The 14,718-nt window shown below is 36.8% G+C and overlaps 1 protein-coding gene and 1 pseudogene across 2 annotated transcripts in view; both read right to left on the bottom strand.

Annotated features, from left to right (window-relative positions):
• Positions 1-14,718, bottom strand: part of LOC137255966 (uncharacterized) — a 589,910-nt pseudogene that overhangs the window by 524,234 nt on the left and 50,958 nt on the right.
• Positions 1-14,718, bottom strand: part of LOC137255973 (beta-4C adrenergic receptor-like) — a 228,221-nt gene that overhangs the window by 183,363 nt on the left and 30,140 nt on the right. For both annotated transcript variants that reach the window (XM_067793593.1, XM_067793597.1), the window contains exon 2: positions 2,260-2,322. The gene's annotated coding sequence lies outside the window, so the exon portion shown is untranslated. The remainder of the gene's footprint in view (positions 1-2,259; positions 2,323-14,718) is intronic.

The following is a 14,718-nucleotide window of genomic DNA, read 5'->3' as shown; positions in this document are numbered from 1 at the left end:
CCATTGACCATTAGAACAGATGAAGAAATCATGTTTAATGTTACACACAGGACTAAAGTCAGCTGTAGGTCACAAGTGGCATTCCTCTCTCATCCACTCATTATATAATTCTTTGAATGTCATTTAGAAGTGAAAATACATAAGAATGAAGATTTTTTATGGATATCAACTTCTTTATGTGAGAACACAACGTTTCGGAGTTAATGCTTACTCCTTCACTCATTATATAGCTGGAATAACGCCAATGTGACGTGAAGCCCAACTCAACTCAACTCTCATCCCCTGTTACCAAATAATGATATACTGTATCTACCATAATGCTTCGCAGCATATCCAAGTTCTTTTAGAAACTCTGGAATTTCATGCTTTCATGGTTAGTAACCCCAAAACACTGATTTACATTGTTGGTGAAATATTGAAAATGTAAAACTGCTATAAACAAATATTTTAACATTTTTTGTTATTTCTTATTTTGGTGGTTTGTAAGTAACATTTCTACATTTTGGGTGAAAACCTTGAAAATCTAAAACTTTTAAAATCTATTCTACCTTCTTTTTTTCATTTCTTACATTTTGGTGGTTTGTAAGTAACATTTTTACATTTTGGTAGAAAATGTGAACATACTGGTGTTTTACATTATAACCAAAACCTTGGACTAATGCTTAACCTCTGACCAGTCACTCTCAGAAGCTAACTTCCGCAATATGCACTTAAGATTCTGTTCATCATGCCACTGACATGCACATTCTCTGAATCTCAAGATGACAGTTTGAAAACATTAAAAGCCAAGTTTACATGAAACCTCTTTCAAAATAAGTTAATTATCTTGGCATGAAGAACGAAGGTAATTAAAAGATATAATCTTTCAGCAAAATACTGTAAACAAACAACATCCCAGCACGAAACACAAGACATGCATGTGTTAAGTGATTGGCATATCCATCCTGGCTCTCAGCCATGACCCATAGCAGAGGGCATTATTCAAGTACCATTTGTTGTAGTGTTGCTGTTGCACTGTTCATTATCCACATCCATCTCCAATCTATAATCCATCTTCAGTGAGTGAGTGGGTCAGGTTTTATGCCGTGTTTAGCAATATTCCACAAACATAACAGCAAGAAACCCCACAGGTGTTAAAAAATCCCATCACCCAATGCCCAGGTCAAGTCAGTTTTCATTTCGGGCAATCAACTTATGGTATATCTTACTTGGCCATGGGCTACTAGTTAGTTCACGCTTACGGTTTCAAACTGCAAACAAACTTGGATTTCTTTCATATCTGTTCAAAATCTAGCTATTAAATTTTGCACTGATAATAAAGTAGAGTTTAATCTGTGTTTGCTATTTATCATTACCCAATAAATAGTCCGGTAAACATTAACATAAGATACCATGTTGATTTAATATTTCTTAATTAGATCATTATTATGTCATAAAATCAAGCACCGTTAAGGTCTTGGGGTAGAACAGGCCTTCAGCAACCCATTCTTGCCAAAAGAGGGGACTATGCTTGTCGTAAGAACAGACCTTCGTCTAAGACCTTGTCGTAAGAGGTGACTGACGGGATCGAGTGGTCAGGCTCGCTGACTTGGTTGATGTCATTGATTCCCAATTGCGCAGATCAATGCTCATGTTGCTGCTGATCACTGGATTGTCTGGTCCGGACTCGATTACTTACAGACCACCGCCATATAGCTTGAATATTGCTGAGTGCAGTGTAAAACTAAACTCACTCACTCACTCACTCATTAAATCAGGGCAAGTGAAAAATTAGTCAAGACAACTTACTTTCTTAAAGTCACTTGTCAAGTGGCAAGTGGCTTTTCAAAGAAATGTTGAAACCTGGAACTACCAGACCCCTAATTAATGTACAAATATATATCGAATGTATTTGGCTTGATGAGCAAACACATGGTTTAATTAAACCAAAAATCATAATCAGAAAAATCTGAACTTATAACTACAGGATCCTGGCTTGTCCAAGGTACATAACTCAGCACATCTATTTGTAGAGACGTAGACACACCAAAAATCAGAATCAGTAAGAAATGAAATCACAATGATGGGATTCTGTTTCTTCAAAGTAATTTGTGGTGCCTCTGACAAACCAAACATCAAAATCAGCACACCTCAAAATCACAATGATTGGATTCTGGTTCGTCAATTCATGGCATCTCAGAAAACTGGCCAGCTTGTGGTAACTCAGGGTCTATATTTAAACTTAATGTTCCAAAAGACAATGCAAAACAACATACTTACTGTCTGATTGATTCAGCTCCGCATTTCCAGACTGTTCCAGCTTCTTTAATTATCTCCAGCAACCTGTAAGTAAAATGGAGTTAGTGAGTGAAAGTATCCTACAGAATGTCCATCTGCAGAATGCATCATTAATGCTGAATGCCATGTTCTCATCTTGGAGCTGTATTGTCACAAATGAATGGCACTGATACTTGACATAATCTAATGCTGAGACTGACACCAGCAACGGTAACATCAACACCAATCTACACAACTGGGATATAATGACATGAGTCAACCACGTCAGCAAGCCTGCCCACCTGATCTGACTGTCACCTCGTATTGCAAGCATGGGACAATGAAGACCAAAAGTAACCCAGATGTTCACGGGTCTAAGCAAAAGAAGCAGACTGGATATTGTGATAGTGATGAAACTGTCTTCCATGTACTCAGTTCTTCAGTTTTTCAGAGCATGATATCATCCTGTTGCAATTTGGGGACAGATAAACACATTCTTCATCATCTCAGAGAAACGAAACAAGAATGGACAAATGGCGATGGAGTATTTAGGATTTATGAGTAAGTGAGTGAAAGAATGACTGGACCTTTCTGCATTTATCATTTTACAAGCGCAAAATCTCATGATGCTAAGACTGGCAAAGAGACAATTTACATCAAATTAGATTTTTGTTAATTTACTTACACTGCAACAGCTAGAAATGCTTTCAAAGATATTATTCATTACTATAGAAATCTACTGGGGATGAAGAGCTACAACTGATCAATACTCAAGCGGCAAGCTTTAATGTCCAAAACTTGCCACTATTTCAAACAGAAAATCTCCATTCAAATTTCAACTTTATCAAAAGCCAGGATTCCATTCAAAGGACATAAGACTAGCACATCATTAATGATGTAAAGAGATCTGCCATACCATATGAGCCATACATCAATAATAACCCATAATTAGCAATGGGGAAGACTAGCTTCATCAGCTATGAACAAAACCATCAGCTCCTCCATTAAGTATTATCTATTCGCCTCGGTCACCCAATATATGGATGGCAGTGTGGCGCTGGCATTTCAAGACACAGGATACTGTATCAGCGTTCAATTTGAATGTCAGATACTTGAACAGGATGAGGTCAGCCAGTTTGAGGAAGAATGTTTCTAAATAGCTCCTATTCATGTTTCAAAACTTCTTATAAAATGATAGGTTCCCTTGGAGCTGTACAGATATTTTCGGTCATAAGTATATTATCACAAATAGATACTCTCGTTGAGTTTTTTTAAATAATTCTTTGAGTATTCAACACATCAATTCTCCTTCTGGAGTAGACTTTATTCAGAGTGAATGAGTGAGGTTAGTTTTACATGGCACTCAGCAATATTCCAGCTATGTGGCAGCGGTCTGTAAATAATAGAGTCTGGACCAGAAAATCCCCTGATCAACAGTATGAACATGAATCTGCGCAACTGGGAACAGATGACATGTATCAACCAAGTTAGTGAGCCTGTCCACCCACTCCCGTTAGTCACCCCTTACAACAAGCATGGTCGCCTTTTATGGCAAGCATGGGTTGCTGAAGGCCTATCCTGCCCCGGACCGTCATGGATCACTTTATTCAGAAGTTTAAAGAATAGATATTCCTTTTACTAACATTACTTCAAATGTACTATTTCAGTACACTGACTTGATGGATTTTTGTCCCCAACCATCAATGGCTGCCTTAAATTCGGAGTCATTTGAATCGCATGTCAAGCTTGCATTACATCGATGAATATGTCTATGTCAGGACAGAGGTAGCACAAACTATCAATTATTGACACACTAGATTTCATGTGTGCAGTGCCAGCATTTCATGTCTAATTTACATGAGAAAGCTGAAAAGTAAGCTCCCCATTGAGAAATGAAGTTCCGTGTTGTAATGTTGATATATCTTTTTCCACTCTTATCCGTAGCGGTGCACAAGGAGCTGAAAAGTATTTGGGTTATGGTGACAGATTGTTTGGTATTTTGTTCTAAAGGCATCTTGTGTGGAGCACAGACAGTTGAAATACCTTGCTGGTGCCAATTCTTCCATTTCAGGAAATGTCTTAGTCTGACGTACAGACCCTGATGTATATATATCCAAGAAAGCCCACGCAAGTCTAGAAAATGTGGCAAGTCTAAATTTCCATAGCTTCAGGATATTATTTTTTTTTCACTATGAACATTTTTTCAGTAAAATATGTTAATTTCAGAGACTAGCTGTTAGTCTAGAAATGTCTCTTAGAAACTGCATAAGGGATCTACATCCTATACACATGAAAATTTGACAATGGACGCCAAGAAATTCACTAGCACATCCACAGGGGTGAAGAAAGACTCCAAATACTTTTTGTGAAACTTCCAGTCAAGCAGCAGTAAGTTAGCTCAGAGTTTGCTCACTAGTAGCTTGTTAAAGAGAATTTAACAGTAAGAGTGTGATGATCATGATACACAATACAATAACAGTACCTGAATTACAACAACATTAAATCACAGTAATAATAATATAAATGTGTGAGCATTTGGAACAACCATTTTGTAATCCAGGACCCTTGACAATTAAGAGTCCCAAAGTCTCAGTAAACTTAGCCCCAGTGTTATTTGATACACTCCTACACTGGGTCTAACAAAACCAAGCAGGAGGTCGCGTCAGGTAACCTTGGAGATTGACCAATCAGAGTTCAGCTTACAAAATCCATCGCAAAGGTTTGTATCCGAACGATTCCGAATGCTATTTTTCCTACGATTGCTTCCAGACGATGCACATGAAGCATGTCATAACAGTGAATAAACAGTTGCTGAAAATAGCATTTTGGCAATATTCAAGGATATCAGATGTCAGCTTGTGGAAATATTAGCTGATGGTAACTTTGTCAACAGAAACCAAAAAGCGTATATAATGCAGGTCAAATATGCAGATTTTCGTTTCGCATTTGATTGGATGGTCAAAGGATACCTGACGTGACCGCCTACAAGGTTTTGTTAGACCCAGTGTAGGAGTGTCAGGAATAATACTGTGGCTAATAAGGTTACTCAGACTGATGAATCCCAAGGACTTTCAAATCCCTGCTGCATGATGCATATTTACTGACCCGTGTCTGACCACTGGTCAGATTACTGTAAGAAGTGTCCCTTCAGAAAATGTACTCGTTAAAAAAAAGTAGGGAAACTTCATGCTAGTAGTATAAGCATTAATAAACTTTTCAAAGTCAGACATCTTATGAAAGCACCACCATTTCTCTATCACACCCCTAAAGACAATGCATGGGATGCACATGCACAACGTAGTAACCCCATAAACAAACATGGGGTGTCATTCTTGATTTTGATGGTTTTCAAGGTTGATGAATCACTCCATTAAGACCATTAATTTAGACAATCATCTTGCAACACACTGTTGTTTGTGTTTGTTTCTAGCCATCTGTTTTTTGAACTCATTAAGGCCGAGAGTGTGGCAAATTAATTACAGTGGAATCTGTCAAATTCAGACACGACTGGGACCGACTTAATTGTCCGAATTACATAGAGTCTGAATTGTCCAATTTGACAGGAGTTAGCTCCCTTGATGACGAAGTTGAACTTTCAGACACAACAGTGAAAACACATAAATAAACTACAATACACTAGTGTAAAAATGAATAATTATTTATTAATTTATTATTAATTTAATAATTTCACTTAAACTTGATCATCATGTTGTGATTCATGGTCAATTATACTTTCACTTACAGAAATACTGCCTCAAGTTGGTGTGTTTGTGCTCGGAAAATCGCCGACGTAGCGCAACATCCTGTGTCATTGCCTCTAAGCTCAATATAAGCTGCAACATTCTCTCATTGTTACCATATGCAAATTGTCTCATTCTTTGTAACATGTTCATCATTTCAATACGAGACATCTGACATCGTTTCATCATCATCATCCGGTTCATCGTCATTGTCACCTGACACACACTCGCTCGCAGTTCCACGATGTGACTCCACCATGTCACGCTCCCAATCATCACCACACGTATAATAAAATGACACTGACACTGAGCTGAGTCCTCTTGGTTGCGTTGTTTGTTTACTGATTAACCCGATAATCCGCTTGAAGTCGGGGACCACTAATTAGGCCACTCAGTTTGCCTCCGGCAGGAAGTCTGACGTAGTCAGCGTGTTTTCATAGTCAATTGCCTTGTTGGGCTGAGATTTTAGTCCGAATTCCGAAATTATACCAAGTCCGATTTATTCAGCGTTTGTGTAAATTGATACCTTAACTAAGTTCTGCCCGTACCACCACTAAGGTCCGAATTGTAAATAAAACTGATTTACCCAAGGTCCGAATTTGACAGATTCCACTGTAGCTTCTCGCAGTGAGAACCGCATATGGGTGATAATAAAAAGCACCTCTTACTCAGCGAGAGCCGCACATGTTCGTCAGCAGAGAGCACCTCTCATTCAGCGAGAGACTCACATGAGCGTTTTATATTTTAAATTCGTACTGTATCTATTATTTAAATCAAATTAGTGGTACTGATTAGCTTTACTTACGAGAGAGGCTACCTTCAGTGTTAATCAGGTATTAAAGTGTTTAGATAACAACTGCTAGTAAATGAACACGTCTGCGGGAATGGGGATTATGAGATGTTGTTACAGGAGGTAAGTGTTGGGAGTGAATACTAAAATACACATTGCACATTGATTGAATTAATGGTGACAAGGTTACAAAACCTTCCTCTAAATTAAATCATTCATTCATTTGTTGTTATAGTTTATATGATGAATATTAGACATACATATCAGTACTGTCTTACACCCATGTTCATATAGATTTGAAATAAACCAAGTTACTAATTTAGACCTTACTCAGTTGCGACTATTGATTTTTCATAATTCTTAAGTTGTTAATGTTACATAATCCAATATGAAGTGACCACTCGTGCATCAACTCATAATATATATATTACACATAAACCATACAAGGGAACTGAAATATTTTGTTCAAGCTGTTGAAAGTTTCATGTTGATTTGAAATGTGATTTTTCAATGCAATTTACATAAGCATCTGAATCATACATTATAATAGACAGACAGACAGACAGACATATTTATTCAGTAATGTGGGCCTAACGGCCTATAATACAATTGACAGATACAATATTTTACAATGACACATGTTTAATTTTCAAGAGTAGTGCTTAAACAGGTGTTTCAAAAATAGAGCAACTGATTTAATAATGCATAATCTTTAGACTGTAGTTCATTTATCATGCTTTGTTCACATTGAGGCATGACATTCAGCTGCTGCAAGTACTTTTTGCGAATTTCATTATATTTTGTACATTGCATAAAAACATGATATTCATCTTCAATCGCTCCAAGATTACAATTTATACAGATACACCTGCCTATACAATTGTCCTTATTTCTCCTGAAATTTTTAAAATTATGTAGTGATATTCTAAATTTACAAACTGCTCTCAGCAGAAAATATACCTTTCAGACTCCAGAATTACTTTCAGCATAGAGTAGTGTGTTAAATAATGCGAGCTACAGATAGAATCATGCCAAGATTGTTTGTACATATCAGTTAATCAATCTCTAAGCTGCCATATAAACATATCTGCATCACCAACAGTTAGTGTTATCCACACATATGAAAAACCTGTTCTAAACAATATAGTTCTACTGTTGGACACCCAATTACGTTTTCCATTTTCATCTAATTTTTTTAATAGTACATAACATTGATATGGATAACAATTTACTTTCATTTGCAACAACTTAATCCAATACTTAATACATCGAACTTGAGTTAGTATCAGCATATATCTACCAGTCTCACCAAGTATAGCCTTGTTAGATGCAAACTTTCCCACCCTTAAGTATCGTTTACAATATGCAGTTTGCACTTGCTCTATTACCAGATGTTAGTTACTGCCCCAAATTCCACTTACGTATAATAAAACAGGAGCAATTTTCTTATCAAATATTTCACAGGCTGTAGTGAATGAGATATATCTGTTCTTACTAAATAAATGAAATACATTGCTTTAGATGCCTGTGCAGCAAGAGTATAACAATCGTTTGACCAAGAGAGCCTTGAGGAGAATATCAACCATAAGTACTTATAATATGTAACACTTTTTGGTTGCTTGTCCCCAAAGGACCATTTCTCGTTTCTCCTTAATTTACAACCATTTCTAAATATTGTACATTTGTTTTTCTGTATTCACTTCAAGACTCCATTTTTTACAAAAATCATCTAATACATTCAGTTGTCTTTGCAAACCTGCTACTGTAAATGAAAACGTTGTAACATCATCTGCAAACAATAGCATCATAATGCCTTCAATATCTTGGCTTATGAAGAGTCCATGATTGCATTTATTATACATTTCAATTACAAGTTCATTTATTAAAAATATGAACAGCACAGGGCTTAAAACACAACCTTGGCGAACACCACATGAAGACCACGCGAACACCCGCTTCAGATTTTATATAAGCTTTGACTGATGAATACATACTCTTCAATATGTTAAATATTTTGCCATGGCAACCTTTGTAACTAACATATATAACATTTTTTTCATGTCAATGTAATCAAAGGCTTTTCTAAAATCAACGAATGCCATGAAAAATCTGCCACCTTTTTCACAAAGATAATTGCTCCACAACGACTGTAAGATAAAAATATTGTCTACTGTAGAGTAATCAGGACAGAAACCTGCTTGAGACTCCGAAATCAAATTATTAACATCCAACCAAATTCTTATTCGTTTTTCTAAAACAGACGTAAACACTTTACCAATAACATTTAGCAACGAGATCCCTCTATAATTATCCGGATTTGATCTGCTTCCAGACTTAAATAGAGGGACAATCATTCCAATATTCCACACTTTGGGTAAATGACCTGTATCTAATATCTTATTAAACAGTAAGTGCAGGTATTTAGTAACAGTTGTAGTGTCGGTTAACTTAAGAAATTCTGTTGGAATACCATCTTCGCCCGGAGCCTTGTTTCATTTCAGCATACTAATACCATCTTCAATTTCTTTTATTGTGATTTGACCCGATAATAGTTCATCAGTAAGGGTCTAGTTATTACAATAGTCACAGGAATGAGAATGTAAGAAATCAGATACAGTTTCATCAAAAACATTGTTCTCATTGCCTGGATCAGGACAAAGTAATGATGTGAAGTGCGATAACCAGATATCTGGAGAAATGCCACTTTATATACTCTTACCACACATCAGGGATTTCAAAGACTTCCAAAACGATTTCCAGTCTCCATACCTTGCTGCAATGCATATATCATCTGCATTTTTCTTATTGTAATTATCATTTTTAAGCTGACAACACCTCTCAAATTCAAGCTTTGCTGACAAGTATTTATTTAAATTTAACTGACACTTAAATTTATGGAAAATAGATAACGTTTTCTTTTTTTTAATACGACAACCTTGATCAAACCACGGTGGCTGTTCTCTTTGCTTATATGGACTGGTATTAAACAATGACCTAGTTGGGGAACAATATATCAAAATATCTCCCATTTTCTTAGCAGCCTGGTTGATGTCGACATCTAGTAATGTAACAAAACCTTCAAATATACTTGACTTGATGGTTTGAACGAGGCAGTTATTATATTCTGTGACAAAGGCGTTAGGGAGTCTGTATCTCGGTACACAGGGTAGAACAGGAGCATCTGTACATACAGGAACATCAGAATTTAGACAGTGCTACAAAATAGGCTGGATTATAAAGACGACAACAATTGGCATATGGTCCAACTCTGTGTGCTCAGGTATTTGGAAATCTTGCACATAACCAAACATCTCAGTGGACAAAATACAATAGTCCACAACACTTGTACCCATCTTGGAAATGTATGTATACAAACGAGAAGAAGTGGGGTTACAACGCCCATTTGCAATGTATATACCAAACAGTTTACACAATTCGAGCAAGCATCTGCCACATCTATTTGTAATATCATCGTGAGTTTCGAGGTTTTTCAAAATTGTCTGTGTTATATGTGTCACCAACTGGAAGATATTCATTTCTATCGTCAGTAATAAAATCAGGATCTGACCTAGTTCTTGCATTTAGGTCACCACACAAAACAAATTTACTGCAATCCCCATAATCACGATTTATATGCAACAGTTTGTTTTGCAAAAGTCAATACCATTGTCTTCAGATTTTTCATACTCAGGAGACTTTTCAGGATGGATGTATGTGAATACAAGAAATACATTTTCACTAGTCTGGGAAAGCCTGCTATTAACTACCTTCAGTATAATGATATTATCCCAGTTTGCATATACCCTTTGCATATACCAAATATTTCAATGCCTCGGCGGATCATCACACCAATGCCACCAGACGGTCTTCCTCTTGCGTACTGTCGTTTTGCGTCACAGTAGTGAAGTACAAACCCGGTAAATGTGCCCTCAAGTGCAGTTGACTTTTCAGTGCACATGGTTTCAAGAAAACAGAAAATATTGTACATTGAACAAAATGTTACAAAGTCAGGCCATTGTATATTAGGCAACAAACCACATACATTCCAAGCACATACAGAAATTTTATCAGCATCATGAACACGTTTTGATTTTTGTGAGTTCACAACTGGGCCGCGGCCCCTGTCCTATGTGGTAAGGGTGTGTACATCCTGGTCAGGGGACCTTGCAGCTGCTGCATCACCATGCCCGTCCCTGCTGTAGTTGTCTGGTTGTCTTTTGTTGGGTTTCCAGTTTTGGCGTTGACGTGTTTCGAGCAGCGACTCGCTCTCTTCATCATAACTGAACACTTTCTCTTTTTTTTCTTATAAGTTTGTCGTAGCTCATGCAAGATATCTTGTTTTCTTCTCTGGCTTTCTTCGTGAACGGGAAGAGACATGACCTTAACCATCTCACTCTCTTATAGCATAGTTGGTGCTCTCTATCCCCCTTTAAACAGTCCCTCGCAGATTTAAGAATGGTTGACTTGTCCTTATAGTTGGCAAATTTCACAGTTATAGGACGGGTGCCAGCATTTGAAGGGAGGTGATGAGCTCTTTCAATTGGCATGTCCTCAGTCTGTGTTATGTTAAGTTTGTCTTTAATAAAGGTTCTCACTCTGGATTCACTTTCATCCCAAGTTTCCCCCTTTTGAGGCAGGGACCCCATGAAACAAAAGTTTATTTTGCCTGGATTGAGCCTCAATTTTGTCCGTTTTAACTTCTAAATACGAAATCCTTTTATCAAATTCACTATTTTCATCTTTCAGTGCTGATATTTTGTTTTCGTATTCCCTTGTAAACACATCGAGTTTATTGCTAAGGGAGGTAATTTGTTCCTGGATACCTTTCAGTGTTGAAGTGAGATTGGCCATGACCAACGGATTTGAAGCGCTTTCAATTGTCAAACACTCTCCACTGACATTCTTAGTTGAAAGTCGTTTCTGTACTTTATCAGGCTGAGGGGGGTAACGAAGGGGGTAAAAAGGCCATGGGTTTATTTCTATGTCGCCCGACACAATCAGCAGACAAAATGACAACAACACAATTCGCAGTCCAATCCCTATGCCACCAGTGAGATGTATAACGGGGGGCACATGCCTGCCTGTCCTGACTCAAGGACAAAATATACCAATTTGAGTCTCCAAACTTCATAGTTAAGCATAGGATGCACAAAACACTTATTACCAAACATAATCAGTCCTATTGGCTCAATAACTCACTTTAAAGACGTTAGGGGCGTTTTTGTATGTGAGTGACTTCAACCCTTGACGACCCTGTGACTGCTTCTCCACATTATAATAAATCAGTATCGTGTCACTTTTTGAATTCTATAATACATGTACTTCAATTAGGATATTCATTCATAACAATGTGCAGATTATATTTAAATGTTCAGCAAGTCGTTATGTTTGAAGTACTAGTGAGTGTGAGTGAGTTAATATTTAATGTCACATCGGCAATATTTCAGCCATATCGTGACGAGAACATTTAATACAGAAATGGAAGATATGTACATCATAAAAACCCATCATCAAAGGACAGGAAAATGATTAGAATACCACAATCACAATTTAAAACTAGTGTGGAAAGTTAAAACTAATATCACTATTTGGACAAGACCATATAATATACAGGCTATATATCACCAAGGACACCAATGACTTTGATGTACTAGTAGTGTACGCAAAATATATATGCAAATAAATACTATCTCTATTAAATGGTTGTATTGGATTATCCAGGGTAATAATAATCAGATTGTAGCACTCTGGGCGTTTTAAGGAAAAATAACCTCGCCAAAGTGCTTCTTAGTCCTGTGTGTACATTTCATGCATCCTTACAATTATGTATGTCCACAATAAACAAACTTTTTCATGATAGTTAGAGTTGATAAAGCCAAAATCCAGCATATCAATTGGTCAACGATCTAGTGAATAATCAATCTGTATCCATGCTGTCTAGTGACCAAATGTGCTCTTCAGAAATTAAGCCCACGCCCCATCACCTGTCATTTCCTCTGTGACAGGTATCTCATGATACGATTGGTCATAACAAATAAGCCACTATATTGAACAGCTGAAATACAAAACGTTCTATTTGGGAACTTTGATGACGTCCCACCCTATAACCCCTAGTCTTACATATGTGCAAGGAATAGCATTATGCTATATATATGCATACATGTATGTTCGTGTGATAACGTATATTTTCTGCGTTAAATCTAGATGAGCCAAAGTGACACACTCAGTGTGAATCTGCTCCACAGACTAGTCACAGACTAGTCACAGACTAGTCACAGACTAGCGTATTAGTACTTTCCGTTAAATATTCAGTATACACTAGCAATGTATCAGCGAAAATGCTTCTTTCATAGAAGATCACTAAGCATGTATGTAAGTTCTCCTTTACTGTCATTGACAAAGATGTCTTGTACAATTTTACCTCACACAATGATATGAGAGGGACAATTTGTTTTAAGTATGTCTCACGCCTTGCATACAAAAAATACATACATATGTTAAGAAAATACATATGTACACGCGACCAAAGGTCTACAAGAAAAAGTGCAATAAAATTACATAAAACGTTACATATATGATATGTATTCACACTTGTTAGGTTTCAACACAATTTAACAATTAAACAATTACACAATCAGTTTCCTGTAATCTCGGAAACCTGCCAGGGGTATCAGGCGTGAATAGACCTAATTAGCCTCACCACAGTCGGCCAGGCAATTAGCACAGGGTTCCAGGTGTTGAGCAGTGAAGTGGCTCTCAGGCTTAACGAGTTAACAGAAAATCATACAAATCCAAATTTCATGCCATACACCAATTATCTTTAAAGAGCGCTGATTGCACAAACGCAGGGGTCTAGGTAAAACGCAGGGCTCTAGATAAAACACAGGGCTCTAGACAAGCGCTTTATCAGCGTATCCGATACGGTAGGAAAAAAATGGAAAAAGTAGCAGATATGCACCAAAGCAATGGTGCACAGTCTTAGAATTATTTATGGACATATTTCTCTGAGACAATATTGCTTTATTGTTTTTTGACCTGTTTACACAAGAATAACAATGTTGTGGTGCATATATCATTTACGTGCCATTAAATTCCATTAAGTACTCTAAATGTACTCTTAACTTTCCCAGTCCTCTTATATTGAAAAAATAAGGCATATGTACTTCTCAAGTTGAAAAATATCTGATGCCCTGCAAATGACTATGGTCATAAGGATGTGCAAGTGTTGATGCACTCTCAAAACATTCATTATCATCATATCAACATTGATTGACTGTGATATATCTCCAATCTTTCAATCACAATTAAGTTCCCTTACTTTATTTCTTATAAGAGTACAGTTAAATTTTCGCATATTAATTGTTTGTTCAAATTTCTAACTTGCACTTTTTGTATAGTCTCCTCTATCATCCTGAAAGCCATCTTTCATTATCAAGGCTAGTACATCTTGGTGTTGCCAAGACAAATACCTTGGATCTATTTACTGGATCCATTCACTGGATCCATTCTCTGGATCCATTTATTGGATTCACTTACTTCATTCACCATCTTTATTTTTCACATTTTTAACCACTCTGGATACAAAACCATTCCAGTAACTGGATCCAGGATGAGAACATGATGGACTACCAATCTTTGACACCAACATGAGTTGTATATTCCCCAGGAAGCTGATAAAAATAACGGAGTAAACATTAATCAGATTTCAGAGTAATAACAACATACAAAAGCAACAGCAAAACAACATGCGGTCTTATAAAGAATCCATTAGCAGAGTCATGATTTTGAAAAGTTTTAATCCATCGGCAAAAACAGCAAGAAAGAGACAGAGAAATCAATTCCTTCAATGTCTTCGAAAGTCTCTTTGCAAATTGTTGAACAAGGTAGTGTCTTCATACTAATGATATGTCCTTAACATTCAATCAAGTGAGA

The sequence above is a fragment of the Haliotis asinina genome, chromosome 11 (genome assembly GCF_037392515.1).
Source record: "Haliotis asinina isolate JCU_RB_2024 chromosome 11, JCU_Hal_asi_v2, whole genome shotgun sequence".
Lineage (NCBI taxonomy): Eukaryota > Metazoa > Mollusca > Gastropoda > Lepetellida > Haliotidae > Haliotis > Haliotis asinina.
The sequence above is the reverse complement of the archived record's forward strand: the minus strand, read 5'-3'. Positions and strand labels throughout refer to the sequence as shown.